Source organism: Thermobia domestica, chromosome 18 (genome assembly GCF_964235325.1).
Source record: "Thermobia domestica chromosome 18, izTheDome1.hap1.1, whole genome shotgun sequence".
In the NCBI taxonomy this organism is placed as follows: domain Eukaryota; kingdom Metazoa; phylum Arthropoda; class Insecta; order Zygentoma; family Lepismatidae; genus Thermobia; species Thermobia domestica.
Window position 1 is genome coordinate 115,116,441 of NC_137471.1, and position 18,755 is coordinate 115,135,195.

At 36.8% G+C, this 18,755-nt stretch overlaps 1 long non-coding RNA gene across 1 annotated transcript in view; it reads right to left on the reverse strand.

The window, feature by feature from the left end:
- Nucleotides 1–4,032: 4,032 nt before the first annotated feature.
- The window catches only part of LOC145675950 (uncharacterized), a 121,944-nt gene continuing 107,221 nt past the window's right edge, over nt 4,033–18,755 (reverse strand). Inside the window, exon 3 of the long non-coding RNA XR_014129248.1 lies at nt 4,033–8,897. This is a non-coding gene — a long non-coding RNA (uncharacterized LOC145675950). The remainder of the gene's footprint in view (nt 8,898–18,755) is intronic.

The window sequence follows — 18,755 nt, forward strand, 5'->3', positions numbered from 1 at the left end:
TTTTAAAAATTAAAAAATACTAACATAATCTAAATAAAATTGTAAGACTTTTTTAAAAGTATAATATTTTCCAGAAAACAAAGATAAACCAGTAAAATTTTCGAAATATTGATTTTGTTAAAACTGCGCCATATAGTCATCGATTTTGAAAATTTAAACTAAAATCAATAGAGAAATACAGTTACTATCATTTGAAGGTTTTGTGGTCTGCATAGCTCTAAGGATATTATTATAAAACTCAAATAACTACCTTATTTATATATGGATCTTTAAAATTCCAATGGCGTTTAAAATTACTGCTTTTCCTTATGCATTGTGTATGTCTGAAGATCTCAGTTTTTATAGCTTTATAACCATAAAAACACTTAAAACATATTTAAAATTACAAGTTTGGATACTGGTAATAGAATCTTCTAACTTCGTTCTCTGTGGAAAACAATAATTTCTTAAACTCAGTACATTGATCATAGTTCAAGCTGAATAAACAACCCTTGATTTCGAATAGAACTTGAGTTTCATTTTGCGCATTTTTCACTATAACATTGACATTATTAGTAAGAATGAATTTCTTTTGAGGTTCCATTCTAACTACTCAATTTAGTACTTAAAATATTTTTTAATTTCATTTTTTACTTTTTAGATCCATTTTTAAAGATCAATTGATGTATTTTATAACCATTAGAAAGATCTTTCATTTCATCATATCTCTTAAACAGTTTCTTCGTTTCCATCTCTTAAAATTTGATCTGTATCTTCATTATATCTCTGGGGTAATAAGGTTTTGAATATTTCATTTAAATGTACTAATACCATTTCACCAGTGTATTTTGTTGGTATCAATTTTCTAAGGTTACTGATACTGATTTTACTTCCTCCAGATATTGCAATTTCACAAGTCTTAAAATGTCAATATTTTTTTCTTGTTAATTGGGATGCCATTTCCTATTTATTGTACAAAAATTTTTAAAAACATTCATTTTTGTAATGATCTTATCTCGTTCCCTATATGGGTAATTCTATCAACAATATCTTTTCTACATCTGTTAATTCTCCATTCATTACTTTAATAACATTAAGCACATCTTTAAAAAACTCAATTCGATTCACCATATTTTTTATAATACTCTTTCCCCGAAGCTATATTAAATCGTGTTTATAGACCAGTGATTACTGTAGAAGCTGATGCAATAATCGAATATACTTTAACAGGAATAAATATATTAATAAACCCTGTAGAAGCTGATAGTAGAATTGATAACGTAATAAGATATATATATATATATATATATATATATATATATATATATGTATATATATATATATATATATATATATATATATATAAAATTCTTTTATTCTTCCTCTTGTTTTTTGTTAATTTCTCAATGTTTAATATAGTATCCTCAATTAACGCAATTAGATTATCTCGTGGAATGTTATCTGGAATATTGATTTTATTACATAAGTATTTATGATATCATTAAAACCCTTACAAACTAAACAAATCTAATGAACTTATAATTGATTTATATCTTCTGAATCATTCTTTCTGCACATCATATTCAAAGTACTCCTTACCAATCATCACAACATAACAAATCGTTTTATCAGGTACATTGCTTTCAAAATTAACAGTCAATTTCAACTTAGTTGTATCACTTAGAACTACTGATTTATGCCTGCTTCGGCTAATTGCAAACATTGTTCTATTTTGTAAAAACTCTTTAGGATAATAAAACATCTCAGAGTTTTCAATTGTAACTCTCTTATATATCGTATACATTCCGTAAGCTTTGGGATTTTTATGTTTATCAAAATCTAAGTTCAAAGGTTCTAAAGGAAAAGATTCATTTCTAGAATTACGAAAATGGATATTCTGGATTTTACAATGATCAAAATAACTTGAATCTCTTTCTTCATTATCATTCCTGCCACTTTTTAGAAATGCAATCACGAAAGTTGGACATATCAAATTCACTTGAAATAAATTGTGTGCTTAGATCGAATTCCAAATATTTGTCTTTAACTGATTTCTGTGTTGAAGAAAATAGGAATCTTACCCTCTTAACATGTTAGATCTTAGCACGGTAGTATAATTAGGATCATAATTAACAATAGGCATTCTCAACTCCATATTTCTAATTTTAACTTTACCTGGATGTGGTTGATCATTCTCTTATGGTCTATCCTCCTTTTTTGTTTTTTAAATAGCAAATGCACTATCATCAGAACATCTTTTAAATGTATATTTCAATCCTGTTTTACACATAATATCTTTAAAACCTGAACAAAATCCTGGTAAAAGTCTTAGCAAAAATACTATTTCCTCATCCGTTCTTCGCCATGTAATTCCTTTCCATCCGCGTTCATCATAATGATTTGCTTCTGGTTTTGAAATTGTACATGTATTAACAGCTGTCGAAGTTGAACCAGGATAATCTATAATAACCAGTATCTGTCCATGCTTACTAACTTGTATTTGAGAAAACAGATGTGGGAAGAAGTTTTTAATAAGTATAATATTTTGACCATTAGTACATTCGCCATCAGCATCTCTAAATCTAATTTCAAAAGTTACATAAATATCACCATAATAAAGATCAACAAACCCATGTTCAACATCTATATCAAACTCAATAGATCTGTTTGGTTTATTTAAATTCTTTTGATTAGGTTTAAAGGATTGTAATTCATATGACTATTTTATCCATATTTATTGTAATGAAAAATATTTTTATCGTTTTATGAATTAAACTCATAAAACAACTTAAATATAACTTCTTCAAATATACTTATTCCTATTCACCTGAATAATAATTTCTGAAAAGCTATATCCATCTGTAAACATTTTTAATACTATAATACATAAATGCCCACAGATTACCTTGCTAAAATGTCATATACGATTGCTAGTGTACTCTATATAATGAGCAAGATTTTTTACGAGAGTTTTTGGTGGATTACCTCCGAGTGAATCAAATACATACTTTCTATTTCCTTGTTTCCAATAATAAATCCAATCAGTCCCTATATTTTTAGAGGTATCACAATTAACAATGGCACACACATTGCTTTCTGGCTCTTTAGGTAATTCATCACTCATAAATACACCTCTAAAGTTTCTAAAGCTGTTTAACAAGATGAATTAGATCCAAGTTACTTCAAGCTTTATTTTTTTCTTTTTCTTTATTTTTTGGGCTTTACGTTTTTTGGAAGCTTACCACCTTGCTTGTCTTCCATTGATGAGTTATGTCTCTTTTGTTCTTCTATTTCCTTTTTACTCTTTTTTGCATCATCTACCATTTTGGCTATAGTAGCAGCTCCGGTAGCAGCAGAACCTAGAGAATCTGCTATAGCTAAAATTGTTGAAAGAGTAAATATAAAACCGCCATAATGACTATTGTCTTTAGTTTTCATTCCTTTGTTATTTTCTTAACTGTAGTATAGAAATAAATAACGGCTGTTACAGTATGTGGGGTGCTCAGTGGCTGAGTGCACCGTTCACACACGGCGAGTCTCCACCAACTGTTACGAGTATGGGGGTGTAATAGTTGAACTCACCGTCTATGTCCAGCGAAACTCCACCAACTGTTACGAGCAGTTGTGGTTAGTGATTAGCGCGGTCCGCCGATTGGGAACCGGTGTACAAATAATAACATCTCGGGGGCTCCACCATAACTAAGACGTGTGATAGAAAGCACACAGTGTGTGTTCGTGACGAGCGTGAGCATACACTATTCTGCTTAAGACAAGAATCATCAGGAACCCTGCCTTATACGGAGTTAAGAATCGCTTCTCTTTCTCTCTCTCTCTCCGCCCAGCCAGACGGGGCTGTGAATAAATAACATCCCGTATTTAATCTCAGATAATTCCATCCTCATAGATTCGCTGGTATGAAGTAAGGCTGAAAGAGAAAACGCATCGAAGTCGTAGCTCAGATAATTCGTTGTCGGTCGGTACCTAAATCTACCCAGGTTATATTCTACTCTAGGAGAAGTTCAATAAAGAGAGATATTTCAGAATAGTAGAGTTTATTACAATGATTGGATAGTATACAGAACGAGTACAAGTGAGAAAACCGAATGAAATAAATATTAACTTCGCAATTTATACTAAATTCTCAATAAATACTAAGTTCACAATCACTTAGTTGAACCATATTCAAGTCAATGTTTATTTTTGGCTATCCTAAACGACTAAGTTCTCATGTACGTCTATGATTCCATTATTCTCTTAAGTTCTGTTTGAAGTCGCGAAAAAGAATAAAAATCATAAAAAGGGGAAGAAAACGAAGAAACGAGTAAAGGCACGCTAAAGTGATTCAAGTTATTCCGATGGGACATAGAAGTCTGCTTGATCCAGGCTATGTGCAGGGCGAGGTCGGTCGCCAAATTCTAAGTCCGAAAACTACGTCTTACAGAAAAACTCAGCGCAGCGGCTGTCCACACATGCCTCATTGGTATTGGAGACTATCGGAGCACGTCTGATCGTCTTGGAAGTCTGAGAAGAAATGAAGACCGGAACTGAACATGGCCGTTTTCGCCTCCTTATTTAATTCCTGCTCAAGGTCGACCTTGGACAGAAAACGGTGGGAGGAGGTGGAGTGGGGAGCTACAGAAGAATGGAAGGAGGGAGGTGGGGATATGCTTCGAGAGTTCTACACTAGCGTCATGTTTCAACCTGGTGGAGAAACGGCTAATCCAACCGGCTTTATTTGCTACAGAAATGCTTCGCTAAGGATTCTTTGGATATTATACGTTTATTTTATTTTATTTTGTTAATTATTGTTTCCACTTTTTTGTTTGTAACCATTGTGTTACACAAGGTACAGTGCGATTTATATTAATTATTTATGGATAATTTCTTCAGCCCTGAAGCCCCTTCTGTCAGCTTCAGCCGGCTGGAGGCCTATGCAACCAGGTTAACAGAAGTAAATCACGCATTCTCCGATGCAGCCATCCCGAACCTCCTCCGTCCCATCAATGGCTCCACGTTCCCTAGAAGGAGCGCGGAGTTCACAATCCAGGAATCGAAAGCCGGCCATCAGGCTTACGCGCCTTATGTAACAAATTTGCCTCGACTCATTAAAAAAAGAAAACAAGAAAAGAAAAAAAAATCAAAAGTTATCTCTCGATACGAAAGAGCCGAAATACTTATGCATCAACCTTGCACATGAATAGGCATAACTTAGCAGACTTGTAAAGAAAACACCGAATCAAAGAAGAGGAAAATGCATTCAGTTTCGAAACGGTCGTTCATTCAAGGTCAAGTTCACTTAGTACTTCCTGTAGATGCGCGGAGAGGGAAGCAAGGGGACAAGGAACGGAAATGAATCGCTGGCTATGTTATTTTCTAAGATGTATAAAACAAAGATCGGTCGTGAAGATCGACAGAGTTAAAAAATAGGTCAATCCCGGAGAGATTGACGTGGTCGTTTGGAATAGCCTCTTTGGATGGAAGGTCGTACAACCTATTTGTCCTTCTTACCTATGTTCATGCATGTACTATAGTCATGAGATAATTAAACAAGTTGATCATTAACAACAATCTTCAACCTGATCATTAAGAAGGTTAAAACATATAAGAAGCTTACGTTTCCTTATTAATATATGCTATTGCACTCATTACAGCAGGACCCAAAGGAATGCCTTACAGAAGTTCTACTCTGGAACGAATTAACATAAATTGGCTGAAAATGCACATCTCTAAAAAGATTCAAATATAAAAACAAAAGAAGTATCGAAGTAGAACATAACAGTTAGTAATAAACATTATTATTAAAAAGCGACCTATCATCACAATACCTTTCGTTACAGCAACAGTTCGGGACAAGGCCATCTAACAGCAAACTCGAAAACAGTGAATTATAACATTTGAGTATAGGATGTCCTTGTATTCCAGTCAACCTTTCTGGTAATAACGGGAGTATGTCTGCTTACAGTACAATGACTATTTTATAACAAGATATTAATATCCATTTTGAGTTTTAAAGATTTTACTAACATTATTGTAAATAATGATAATATTGCAAAAGTAACTACTCAATGAGAGACAAGGTTGACTAGTGTGCAATACTTCTTATGCAAGATAATAGCAATGGGTTTCCTATTCACAGCAAAGTACTTATTTGGTAATGATATCAGTAATTAGTATCAAATTGGTAACTGGTTACAAATACTTAAGCAAATGGTATAGGTTTGATAAGTAGTTAACTTTACTAAGTTGAAGAGCAACCTAAAGAATGCTTACACGTGGAGTTTACAATTAAAGGAAGTAGTCGTTTCTTACAACATACACTAGCGCTCCTCGACTGAGCTCATGTTAATCCAATAGTTATTATGTTCCCTAGGTTATACCAAGAAGCAAGCAAGCCCAGAGAAAAATAATTTAACAATATTGGTATACTAGGAAGTGGACAATAATTAGAAAGTACAATGTTCTAGGCTCTAGGATTCGAGCTCTCTACAATACCCAAGGGAGGATGTTATTGGTTCACAACCCGAACGCACAAGCAGGAAGTAAAGTCGCAATTTCTATGTATCTCGGGTTCAAACCTTTCTAGGCCCTCCACGTTCATTGGGTATTCCATCGAGTCGAGCCTTATTATCGAATTGTGAGTGGAAATATGAGTGAATATATCTACTGGTACCACTGCTATTCTGAGATACATTTCGTTCTTGAAGTTATGATGATTAACAGAAGTTGATCACATTTACCACTACCTGTTTTAATACCGTTTTAATAGCACGTTATGGACCAGTTCACAATCAACCAATTTGTCTCTGGAAACCAACTAATACAAAAGTAATACCATTTACATATTCCAATGCTGAAGGCATTGGATTGAGATTACAATAAAAAGAAATTAATGCTGAAGGCATTGGATTGAAATTACAATTAAAAGAAATTAATGCTGAAGGCATTGGATTGAAATTACAATAAAAAGAATTAATGCTGGAGGCATTTGATTTAAGCAGGGCACTTGGGAGAATATATTAATTGACAAGGTAGAAGTGCATAGAAGGTTGAACATTTGTAAGGGAATGCGTCAAATCCATACGCTCATTTTCGCGTGATGGTTTTTTTAAACATTGGATATTCAATTAATGCCATTAACGAGAGATGTGAACAAGGGCACACGCACCCGTGTCCCCTCAAGTGGATCGCCGTATAGATTTGGTTGCATTCCTTTACTAGGGTTTGGATGAGGAAAGAGAAAAGAGGCAGAACCAGAGTCAGCACCACAAAAGTTATATGTGATAAGTCAATACTTTTAAAGAATTTCTCGTTCCTCATTTTCGTTCTTAAACCACGTTATAAATTTTATTTCTCAAAGAGTTTGTTGCCTGTATATAGAGTTGTTATAAGGAACATATATTGTATAAGGACACACAAGCAACTGACAACGGTAACGGAAGTGGTTGTATAAATTTCCTTTCTGCTCAGCTAGAAGCAAACAGCAACTGATGCAGCGAGTATTAGAGTTCTCAATTTCTATTTTTTTATATGACGTATTAGAAATGTGTTAAGAATTTAAAAAAAAACGTAATGAAGCAATGATAAGAATCTACCGTACATGATTCAATTAAGGTTAATATTCTATACACATTAATTTTGAATCAATCTATCCCAAATTACAAACAACCTTAGACTTTCTTGTTCAACATCTGTTCAGCAACAAGGCTAAGCACAACAAAACCTTATAATACGACGTAAGATTTGGTGACTTCCAGTGTTCTTTAATCATTGTTATTTTAATTTCACACATAGTAGTTAATTAAAGTACAATTTTGTTGCTAGTAATCATTTTTACAGTTCACATCTTACTCAGCACCGTGACTAAATGCGGCACAAACTAGAATGTAATACAAAGTAAGTTGTCAGTTCATTTACTCGAATCCAGTATTCTTGATTGTAAGGTTTCTCTCCTGGAAGCGGTCTTTCGAAGTTGATGGTGGTTCTGCATTATTCCTGAGGAAAGTCTCTGGGTTGGAGACACAATAGGAAAGTTCCTTTAATAAACTGGTGTGCGAAGGAGCAGGAAGCGTTCGTCGAATCAAACCTTAGGATTGGTAGGTTCAAACTGGGCTGGGACCACATTAGTTCACTTGCGGGGCTATATGCACTGCAGGGTAACATACATATTCTGATGATGGGTATTATGACAGAGTTCGAGGTAGAGAGTTCTGACAGAAAGAGATGATTAGCCCATGGTGTTGGATAACAATGCTGGACAAGGTTAGCCGTAACATTGCTACTTAGCTGTTTCGTCTTCTTGAGATAGGTTTGAAGCTCCTTAGGTTTTGAGCTGCTGTTCATTAGCGGTGGGATAGCTTTTTCCATCAGGGTTAAGACTGGAACATTTTCAAATGTGGGCGGAGTATATGTCCACTGAGCATGAGAGTTTTTACAGATGGGCTAAAATGCTTAGGATCACTAAGACGTGGTTGAAGAATTGATAATGATATGTTCTTTCCAAGATGTTTGATTATGGAAGATCTGATTATATAATGTTCACCGCCACAGACGCGATCGGGATCGATGGAGTGCTTTGACTATGTATGACTGGATGGGAAAGAGTCCTGGTGACTGGATACTTGGTATGGCAGTTACAAGTTTCTTGTCAAAGTTCTTAGAATTTTTCCTCCGATACATAAACTGGAGTGCCACTGTAGATGGAACAACAGGAACGGTGTACAGTAGGTGATATACTGCTTAGTTGACGAGCAAAGATCTGCAGGCAAGACTGGTTAAAGCTCGTGAATGTCTTAAAGCTTCAGTCAGCAACCGGTAGGTAGACATGGCTGACGGCCCTAGCTCTGTAGAGGTCGGGACCCTGGGAGTTACCAGTTTGGATTGGCATCAGACATCAGAAATGGCACAGTCATCAAATGGACCTGGAAACAATAAGCTATAGTCTCGGGCTACATATACATCTTATACATGAACAGGAAATAGCGTATACCCTGGGGGAATCCATAGGTATGCGGAGCCATTATTGTTATACAACACTTTCACGAGTAATTGGTGCGCAAAATAATTTGGTTATATCACTTGGAAGTCGGTTTCACACTGGGGTGTTCCAAAGTATTGTTACTATTATTATTATTATTGGTATTATTGTTATTCCTATTATTGTTATTCTGACTGTTATTACTATTTTATAGTATGATAGTTGTACAGGTCATAATACTATTATTATGACATATTCGTATGAGATGATGCAGTTATAAACCACCTGGAGATATAACTGAGAAATGCTCGTTATTACCACTAGGCTCCTTATCTTATTATATATTTCACACAGTTCAGTTGATCAAAGTGGTTTTAATGTACCTGTTCGAAATTTACTCAGTGTTATATAACTACCAATTTTGTAACACTATAGTTGGCCAATATGAGAGCATTTAGGTATTTTTGGTTTACGGGGGACGACTAGTGTGGCTCACCACACATTCTCGTCGGTACCGTATTTAAACCTTTGGTAATAAGGAGCGTAAAAATCTTAACGTTTAGTACACATTCCGGCTGTTTTACACTGTGCATGTTAATTAACGGAATGTCCGCCGACGGTGTTGAACGGTGCGCTGACTACACATCAAGAGGATCAGAACCGGGTGTTATTTTGGTTCTTGCGTAATAGAACAACGCTAAGAGGCAACAAGAAGGCTTGCTATACGGAAATATGAGTACAAACTGAAGGGATTTTGAAGCGATATGGGTTTTAGTGGAATGATCACGTAGGAGGAGAGTCATTGTTTTAGCTCTGGAATCGCAAAGTAATTGTGATGTGAGTCAGCAAGCAGCTACCTTCCGTAGCCAGTCTTCCAATTAAAGGGAAGGACAAGAGGTAAGTCCAGATTATTGTTATTAAACATTAGTATTCTTCTTATTATTAAGCGTTCGTGATGCAATAAGCAAGTAGGAATTGAAGTACGGGATATTGTGCTAGGGAGTTGTAAATAGACTAATCCTCATATGGAGGGGGGTTGACTATATGGGTCTCGGTCTTCAGTTTGAGAAACAGAGTCAACTCGTGATTTATAGTGGCCTGGAGGATCTCAACCAAGGTACATGACTGCAATCCTTTGCGAGGAGATAGGAGCGCGTCGCAAAACTTCCGGTAAGTAGCGATAACTGCTTCAGGTTTATCATTTGTCACCATGCGAGTACGCTTTTCTCTCCGTTACCGAATTGGGAGGCGTTGAATTCTCATTACAGCTGATGCTTTTCTTTTCACTGTGGCTTCGTGAGCGACCCTCCGCGGGGAGTGAGGGGAGATCCGTCATCCGTTAAATAAGCATTATCTTTTGGCTCATATAAGTTGCTATTGTTCTGGGTTTTAAATCTCTTCGTTATTCTTATGAGGTTAATTTAGTCATTCCTAATAGAGAGGAGGAGAGGACAACTATTCGGTATTCATCCTTCTTTTTACGAATTGTGTTGCCAATGAAGACATTGCTTGTTTTGGTCATTCAAGTAATTTGCTTCTCAAATTGCCAACTTAGGAAAACATATGCTAACATCTGCCAGAATTTTTTTCATAGTCATTTATTTCATAATACCAATTCCAAATAATCTTACTATCAGCTTCTAATCAATTTGAAATTTGCTTGCTAAACGCTCTTTAATTAAGATGAAACACAATAAGAGGGTGTTGATCAATTATCCAAATGTAATCTTGCCAATACACTTACTTCTTCGCAATCGAAGGATTCTGCTATTTTTACTCAATATGAAGTATGTTAAAGAACTTTTTACCACTTACTTAAACCAAAAAGAACAAATAAAGAAAAGGAAATGATACATTATACTTAAGCGTGCTTTCCTGGATTCTTTCGCTTCTACTTCACGGCGTCGGCTTCTCAGCGTAGATCGCTCTTCCTCTTAAGCTGGGGGTGATTTTTCTCAGCAGCCATGAGCTACTTCCCTATAAAGACACTTACCAACTAGGGGGGTTCTCTTGTTCCATATTCAATGTGTCTATCATTTCCTGATTCAGACCCGTAATTAATCCTCTTGTTTTTTTTATTACTACTATTATTATTTTTTAATACAACAATAATTATTCTACCGATCCAAAATATAACGGTGCTTGCCTTAGGGCAATGGGATTGCCCTAAATCTAAGAGTTTCTATTTTATTTTCTGTGCGAAGCTCATTTTTGATGAATAAACTCTGTTTTCCTAGTCAGTGTCCTCATAAACCAGAGCAGTGTGTAATCGACTTATTTCCTCCGATATAGTAAGAATTTAATCACTGACAGCTATTTCCCTCGGAAATGCTACGTCAATTTAAGATATTATTATTTCAATGTCTTACTATTTTATAAACTTCCTCTGAACTTGAATACTCAACTTCCCTTTCTTTTTAAATTTGCTTTACTTTTTAGAACGGGAAACGGAAAGTGACTAGATAGTTATTTATTGTAAAGAAAATGCTTATTTATTCACTTAAGATGATTTTGCTTTTTTTAACTTTTATTTTTTTTAATTTCACTTTTTTTAACTACTTTATTCGTGCGCCCACAGGGGGGATTACGAAACAATCCAACCATTGGATCATGTACCTGAATTTTGGTTTTTGGTTTATAACATTTGCCTAATTAGGAGTTTTAGGTAATTATCCTCAGGCAGCCGACGGACGTACATCCCTAGTATAGACAAGGGGGCCCTGCTGAACCAGGAGGATAATATGCCTGTGACTCCCAAGCTTATATGCGAAAGGATTTTAAACACTTATCGCCGGACAAAACTTGAAGTTTCATCCCTTATAACGGGTGGGTCTGTTGTCCAGAGATAAACTGTGATCCTCCCCAAGTAAACGGTAGGGATTTTAGCCATTTATCGCCGGACAAACGTGGCGAACTTTCATTCCGTGTAACGGGCGGTTCTGTTGTCCAGAGATAAACTGATTGTGATCCCCCAAAGCTAGCAGAAGCATAAACAGGTTCAGGGTTTTGCAAGTACATGAGACAAAAGCTGAATTATATCTTAACACTCTCGTCCCGATTTTACATTTCTATCACTACACAAGAGAACGTCGTGAGGTAGACTGAGTCTTGCTCTGCGGAACCTAGCAACTATTCCACTGACTTATAACAACATAAAGCGAGAGAAGTTGAGAATAGAAAATTTTCGTCGCCACTTCACTCCTTATAAAACGCACTACTTAGAGCAGAAGGATTATACTTGTATATCAGAGTCATAAGCCGAACACCGCCTAGGCCAAGTACGCCACTGGACTTTAATGACTTTACATAGTACAGTATAAAGTCGTGCTATTCAGAATGTCTAGATAGTGAGAAAGTTCAATTTTCTGTCTTGTAATTAAACCATCATGAGTTAATCACACTGTAGAATATTACACTAATTTATCTTTAATGAGGTTCTAAAGTTTCAGGCATGCAATAATGAAAATGTCATTACTAAAGTACACTGTATGATATCGTACTAGTCGGAATTCCGAAAGATAGCCTGGTAAAATCTCAGACTTTAGGCTGTTACAGAGTTAAAATTTCAATGCTCGTTTATTGGCCGCTGGATTGTTGCCAAATTATTTTGAGGTTTGTCTTCCAATTAAAGAGCTGATTAGCAACAAGCGTTAGTTATAAGGACCGCATTGTGTTATATAAAATTGATTCTCTGTGACTCTTTTCAACTCTTTTCCGGGAGTCCCTGGTTCACACCTCGAGGAGGCTTCCTGATGGGGTTATTCCGAAGGGGTTTTGGACTCCCGATCAATTGGTTCGTTCCAACGAATGTTGCGGAGAAATTTTGAGGGATCAGGTGTTATGGTCTTTGCTTCTCTTTTATGCAGTCCCGTGATCGATTCCCGCTCAGTAGGAGGATTCTCATGGTAATAAGTGAAGAGCGGAGTATGGTCAATAAAGCAATCGGAGAGCACACGTGACGCGCAATATTGCGAACGGTTTGTCTTAATTTACACTATTTTTCCCCACTGTAAGTGTTTGATCGTTAGTAACCGTCATTGATGCGCTGTAATGTTGGTTAATCAACCCAGTCTTTAATCAACCCAGAAGAAACAGAATGCAATTACTTATAATAGAATTTGCCTATAATTACCAATTACCAATATAATTAAATATAATTATCTATAATAGTGTGATTAATAAACAGCATGTAACTATTTACATTATTAAATACTATGAATCAAAAACAAAAGTATGATTAATAAAACAACAATTTTTCTGACTTATCATCACTCGGTTTTTCACTAATAAAAACAATTTCGTATATAATTAGCATCATTAGAGTAAACATTTTTAAAGCATGAGTCATGTGTAGCCTAGCGTAGCTTTAACAGTGCCATAGCCTCGTAGGCATTCCGTTTCTCGGCCAAAACTCCAACATGGGAGTTCTTGAGAAGACAGAGAAAACGTTCGTCATGTATGAAACGTGTAAATCTGGATGGGTCCATTTCTAGGAGCATCTCAAGCTCTCAAACTCCTATCAGTATTATGTGACCTATGTCATTTTGTAGACTAGCGAGTAAAATGGTGACTTCGGCATTGTGTTCAGTAGAATTGGCGTCAGTAACCGATGAGTGTTATTCCGACACATGTAATGTGTCAGGGAGGGAGTGGGGCTTAAAATTAGCGCCTACACTATTCTCAGTTTATGCCTAGCAAGTATCATTCCGAATCAGGGGACAGAACGTCACCAATACTAGGCTGTTCTGAGCGTACATCTGGCGGAAAAACAAATTAATCCTCCTCTGGAATAGTATATAATGATAGCTCTCTTAGCGAGTGGGGGAAAAGCGCGGCTTCATCCGGATTGGAAGTTGATGAGTCCTACGAAATCGGGGTACTTGGTGGGCACGCCCGGATAACGTATAACTTGTACATATGACATAAAGTAGCATGGCTGCAGACCATAGGATCAATTCCCTGATGGCATGTTAACGGGCACGTCAAGAACAGATCAAGTTGGGACCGAAAGATCCACGTATGCCAGTCCGATGAGCGGTATTTCTGTAAGTTGAGTACGTACCGCGTCGGCCAAGCGGCACGCAACAGCGTTGTGCATGTAGATCCAAGGGAAAAGACAACTGCACCATGTGGTACGTGGGAGGATATGCGATCCAGTGCCATAGCTAATGTATAATGGCCGGACTCAAAGTGCGTGATTCTGTCTCATATTGTGCAATTTCAATACGGTGGGTAATCGAAAGTCGCGCTGAAGGAAATACAGGTCGAATAAGAAAATGATCTCCGTCATGTATAACAGGCTCTCCAAGCGGCGTTACATTAATGCAAAGAAAGCTAATTTCTTTCGCGATAAAAAGGACAGGATTCAGAGTGATCCCTGTGACCGCTAGAAAATATGCATCACAAACTGATTCATATGGACTCACTGGCATATGCGTCCCTGCACTTTCCGATATACTGGTGCTGTGTTCCGTCATTAAAACAGTGACGGCTTCAATATCCAAATAATGGGATGTACGTTAAGTCTGAAAAGAAACCGTACGTAATGTGCTTTACACCATAAATATGCCGGTTGCAAAGTAACCACATGAACAACCTCGTTTATGTAAATTGATTATTTGACACACAAAAATAACTACGAGTAATTACTGTAGCACTTTATGAAGAATGTGAGTTTAAGAGTCCAGTATATCTTCGACATAGATGTGAGTACTATATTTAGACTATTAACTCACTATTATATTGGAATTTTACCATTATGATACAAAACTTAATGAGACAATTGGTTTCAGTGTTATCGTTGGAGCCGTTAGCCGCGAAGAGAAATTTCATCCGGTCGCAAATCAGAGAGGGAGCAAGACGGCAGACGTAAAAATAAGAAATAACTATTTGAGGGCTCTGCTTCCTGTGCAACAGGAAGTTACAATCTTTTAAGTTGGTATAATCCAGCGCTATTATACTTAGTAGAACGACAGGATGCCTACGGCAGTGGAGATCCGTCGTATGCAACTGAGAATATTTAGCCACTTCTGGAGGCAGATCTGCCGTCTAGCGTTTTCACCGGAAAATTACGGGTGTTCCCTAGCTCCCGGAACTCGGGACCGTTTTCTGGCGTGGTGCCGCGGAATGTTCCGTGTCAGCGACGGTTTTCTATCGGTAACGCGAGAGCTGTGTATACAGCTTGAAGAGCTGAGCGAGTTTATTACCGTGGAACGTTCCGGCTGCCCCTCTCCCACAGTGCAACCAGGTGACAACCCCAAACAGGATGAACATCCTAAAGAAGAAACCCCTGAGGCTTCATCTTTCACAACTCGTGTTGAGTTAGGTACCCAAGTATCTAAGTTAGTGTGGGCTTCTACTTTAAACTTTCCTCTCTTTAAGGGAGCCAAAGGTGAATCAGTTACTCGTTTTCTGGCAGACTACGAGCTGTTATCTCAAGCATACCAATGGTCTGAAGAAAAACTTTCCTGTTTCTCATCATGTCTTCGAGAAAGTGCTCAAGCATGGGAGTACGTAGTACGACCACGCATAGCAGAAATGCAAAAGTTTGCAGAGTTGAAAAAACTCTTGATAACAGCATTTCCAGACGACCAGTATTTATCCTATCTGCATCGGGATCTTATGAAGCAAAAACTCAAACTCGATGATGCAGTGATCCCTATCATTTGCAGTCGCTTAGTAGCTGGTAGGAACCCATATATGGATCATAAGATTGTAAGACCAACACTCCATTTCGAAACTTTGTCAAAATTTGAGAAAGATCAACACAACATTTATGAAAGAAACACAGTAATCACTTGGGGAATGGGCTCCTTAGACGAATTCCAACTTAGGGCCCGTGTACTTGGGGCAATTCTTCGCGGTAGTATCATATACACTCGCGGCAGTGCCCATGTGGCAGTGTTACAAGAGATTCTACAAAACAGATTTGTTATGAATATTAAAGAAAACTTGCCTGGCCCATCTATAGATGACATGCCACCCTCAACATGGGAAAGTCCCCTAACTTGTCTCCATCTACACAACAACCCATACTGTCCGGTCACAAGTTTGTATCAAATGTATCGGTTGTTTGTAATCCGAGCTAAGTACGGTGATGTTGAAGAAGTATGGAACTTTGAAAATATGGAGTAATATCTGGTATTCGGTAGAATATTAGAGTGTATTCATAGTTTATTCGAAAAAAGCAGTGATATTCCTTGCACTTTCATTCATATGCTTACATTGTAGGTACGCAACCTGAATTAGAAGTCAAAATTTGACTATTGAACCAGCATGGCAAACCAACCACATATCGCAGCAAATAACGTTCTATATGTGATCGAGGAGTGAAGGGGATCCCATCGAAATACGTAAATGAAATAGTACCAAGAGCAATTCGAGTATTTCTATCACTCAAGGCATATAATCGTTACGAAGATTTACAATGTAAGTGTTTTTTTTTAATATTTGGCTCTTTGTTACAAAACGTAAACTTAAAATTCTTCCGCAGATTGCGAAGGGAACATGAATTGGCGTTCAGAATCAGGATCCGCTACAATCGCCATAATGAATGTTTTGTCATTTGCGCGGTAACTAGAAGTATAACGTGGCATGAATTTATCTTGGGAGAGAATTGATTCTCCTAATTCTTCTCTTACAGATGGCTAATTCACTAACTCAAGCTATATTGCTCATCTGCATCTTGATTACTTCAGCTGATCAGAATTCATACACCATAACAGTAACCACCGGTGCGTTTTGGAGCAAGCTCTCTCAGGTAATTACCTATGAAGCTACTATTCCTTTGATCTACCATCAACAAGTCACTCAACTTCCAAATCTAAAGCAGAACTCTGCAATTAGTCAGAATCTTAAAGATGAAATTTGCCCAATAATCAACAATCATACACTCTCTTATTGTTCATTAGTCCAGCATGTTGACGAATTGGCGACTATCATACAATCGCATAATGTGAGTAGGTTATGTTTTGATATCCTTGAAAGCCGAACTAAGCGTAGCATAGATTTTTTCGGCGATGTTTTGCATTGGTGTTGTTCTGTAGCAACGGATGCTATAGTAGACAAAGTAGCAATTAGAACAAAGGAATTAGAATCAATAGTTGAGGCCATGAAATCGGGAATTTTCTCGGAACATCGAAATTTAGTTCTGTTTGTAAATGCTAGTAAGAATTTTAATGTTCAGCTAAAATCGTCCATTACTCAATTAGAAGAACAAATAATTAAAATTCGTTAAATCAGGCACTGGAAAATGACACGGAACGAAAACAGTTACTCCTAACTACCTATGCTATGCGACTTCACAATTCATTAATTCAACATATGAAAGATTCGGAGAATCAGACAATCATTACTTATTGCATGTCTCAACGCATACCACTTCTATGATTTCTCCATCTCAACTTAAATTAGACCTCACTAAACTTCAAAATAGATTACGTCAGCATTCTTATGTATTAGCAATACCCGTTTCTGATCTATTAAAGTACTATACCGTTCCCAATGCAAGTTGTCATTATTTTGAGGATGACGTAAGCATTGTCCTAAAAATTCCGATAACTAAGGATAATGGTCCCGCAGAAGTATATGAATTAGTAACAGTGCCATACAGGTATGAGAATGCTATCTACATAATCTCTCATCAACCCTCGATTCTTGTAAAACGTGATCAAGGCATTTCAATTTTAGCTACAGATAAACTAGCTGCATGTGATCCTAAACGAGAAAGTCTTTGCTTTTTTCCAGCCTACCAAGGGGACTCAGTTCAATCACCCGCTTGCGCACGAACTTTATTTCAGAGTGCAACAGTTGAAGAAATTAGCAAGTATTGTGTAATTCGTTGTGAAAAAGGAACAGGCTTACTTATAACAGAGATCCAGCCTAACTTATATATTATCACGAATCCACTGAGCGACATTTTTATAGAGTGTCCCAAGAAAAAGAAAATTGTATTAAATTTGGATACTACTACAGCTGGAGCATATCAGTTGTCACTACCATGTCAGTGTAAGGCAATCATTACTGATGATCATGTTATTCCACCTTCATTCCCATGTCCTGCTACAAATGACAGAACTAACTCTAAAAATTTTAATACCAACTCCTTGGTCAAAAGTTCCATCACTAAAATTAAAAGGGCCAGCGTTTGCGAGTTCAGAATATACACATCTCAATCAGTGCCTTGAAACCAATTGGTCGGCCAAGATACCCCATTTCCGAATTTCGAAAACATATTCGCAAACACAATTGCCGTTACATGAAGTTCACATTTCTAGCATTCAATCTCCACGGCCTTATTTGTCAATTATCTACGTATGGAATTTAGTACTCTCGTTAATAGTATTATGGATTCTGTATCAGCTACGGCTTCAACTGTTTTCGCCTGTATTTCTATTGCCATCAGCACACGCAAACTTAATGCACGAAATTGTAGAATCCTTATCATATGCTCTATTGGCTATTCTTATTTTTGGGTTTTGTCTATATTTTATTTCATACTTATGTTGTAAAAAGTTAGGACCCTTACTTTCCCAAGTAGGTCCGCTTCAACGAGAGACACTAGAGGCAGACACTCAACATATGACTTCCCTAGGAACTCCTCTACCTACCCCACGCGTTACTAGACATGCAACGTCCAGTGAAACGTCCATCTGACTATTTTTTGTATGGCCTGTAGCAAAGTTGTAATGACCCAAACTCTTGAAATACCAATAGTTATTCACGGTGGATTAAATATGTTACCTCTTAATTCCCCAATTTTCTATGAATCATCAGTGGTAACTCTTTTTAAAGTCGAATACCC